Here is a 2,415-nt window from a genome sequence, read left to right as displayed (position 1 = left end):
GAATTTGGCCCGGCGTTGGCACCTCGTTCACGGGGTGAGACACTTTCTTTCTTTCCTTCTTTCTCTCTTTCTCTTTCTTTCTTTCTTCCTTCCTTTCTTGTCCCTGGTTCATACGCACATATCCAATGGTATGCGCGACACGTGATTTTATTATCGTTAATCGTGACGTAACTGACGAGCATGTGACGTTATTGATGCGATGACCTATCAGTCATGTTAGTGATACATTCGTACCCTTCAATGCCAATTTTGGTATGTACCAAGGGAACTAGGCGCGAGTTTTCGACACGTTTTCCATAGGGTTTTAGCGTGACACCACCACCACCGCCAACACTTTTGAAGTAATACAATTACAAGCTTCGCTTTAAAAACGGGTTCATCTGTCAGGCACCAACATCGAGATAGAACTCTTGTTGAGTTCAAACAAGGGAATTAACTAAGTTGCGAATATGAATTCTAAATATTTCTTTCCCACTCATACTGCAATATTGAATTAGCAACTTGTGCAACAGCGCAAAGAATAACAAGGACGGGACGACGATAGAGACAGAGTAAAAACAGGGCTAATGAATGCTAATGAATTAGCTTTCATTAAACGCCTATGTATTGTTTCTTTCAATGTGGTTTTTTCTGCAAGAAATTTAATTATATTAGTGCATGTGAGTAACCTTCAATTGGCACATCTGAAGCGCAGTATTCTGACTGCGCATTTGAAGACGGAGGTGGAAAGTGCCATATGTGTTGCACTTGTAATAGACGAGCACCAAAGTTGCAGTTAGACATGTCTGGAGTATGTCCGGTCCTCCTTGAAAAAATTCTTATAGGAGCGTTTCTTTGGATTCTTTTTATTTCCAGATAATCTGCTGCAGGCGATGTTCAAATTCGTATAATATACGTAGTTCGATGTGCGTTTTAAATTGCAGATTTTATTTCGCCTCAGGATTTTCCGACACTATATTTTAATTGAAAAATCGTAAAATGTAACGTTAATGTAACGAAACGTTCCAATGTTCGAAGTGTAACTGGAATGCGTTACTTTCGCATTAAAGGAACTTGTAACGGGAACTCGTTTGCTAGTGTTGTCTGGAGCCCTCATCAGAAAACATTGAAAAATACATTATAAACAATACAACGTCTTGCGGTTTGTTTTATATGTTTGAAGTATACAAAGTATGACTCGGTTAAAGCGATGTTAAGATTGTGTGATCTAGAATCGCTACACAAACGCAGGCTTAAAAGTAGGTTACAGTTTCTTTTTCAATTGATGAAAGGCCATTTTAGTATTAACAAAAACGACTACTTGCTATTGCCAGGGAAACGAAGTGAGAGGGCGAATCATACGCGAGTGCTTCAGCCTTACTTTGCTCGAACGAATATGTATCGCTATTCTTTTTTTCCTGATGTAATTGAGGCATGGAATGGGCTGCTTGAATGATGTGGTCAATACAAATGATGTTATTGAATTCATGCGTTTACTTGTTCTACATTTATCTGATTTACTATGATGATTAGTCTGAGTTTTAGCTATGATTATTGTATTTAAATGTCTTGTTGTTTGGTTGTATTACGTATATATACATATATGCGTATGTACGTGTATGTAAATGTTTATGTGTGTAAACTTCTGTATGAAAATTGTGCTCCCTCCCTGTAATGACCCTCAAGAGAGGGTTAACAGTATGGCTAAATAAAAAAAAAACATTGGGAAGGCACGAGGAACGAGCTTTCGTTCCTGCTTTAGAGGAACGTTTACAACACTGGGTGCACGGGACTGCACGCGGCCGTGCAAAGTACACACTTGGTGCCGGGCAGTGGCGTAGCCAAGGGGGGGGGGGGGGGGGGGGGGGGGTTGGGGGGGTTCAAACCCCCCCCAAAATTTTTTGCACCCCCCCCCCCCACTAACCCACCCTTTGCTCTCGTCGCTTCGCGCTTACATATTTCAAGAAACCGGTGCTACTTTCACACTTTCATTCCTGGGCGCTTCCGTTTGGGTTGGTAATTTACAGCGAATCATGTCTGCATATGGAAAAAAACTGTCACGGTGTTTGTCAAGGCCTTGACACTCTGTGAGGTTTTGGGCGCGAATGTGGCGGCCGCATTCTGAAACAACAAATGCGCAACAAATGCGCAACAAATGAAGCAACAAATGCGGCAGCCGCATTTTAGATGAAGGCGAAAATGATCGAGGCCCGTTTACTTAGATTTAGGTGCACGTTAAGTCCCCAGGTGGTCGAAATTTCCGGTATACATTTCCGCCGCTTCCCTTCAGGTGCCGGTTAGGCCGCGTTCGCGTAGGAACTTGGTCTCGAAGCTGGCGGAACAGACAGACAGACAAAGAACTTTAATGGAGGTCCTGAGAAGCTCTGTTGCCCCCTCTCAGGGAGGCGACGAAGCCGCGGGCCGCACCCACGTCGG

This window comes from Dermacentor silvarum, chromosome 8, assembly GCF_013339745.2.
Source record: "Dermacentor silvarum isolate Dsil-2018 chromosome 8, BIME_Dsil_1.4, whole genome shotgun sequence".
NCBI classification, from domain to species: domain Eukaryota; kingdom Metazoa; phylum Arthropoda; class Arachnida; order Ixodida; family Ixodidae; genus Dermacentor; species Dermacentor silvarum.
The sequence above is the reverse complement of the archived record's forward strand: the minus strand, read 5'-3'. Positions refer to the sequence as shown.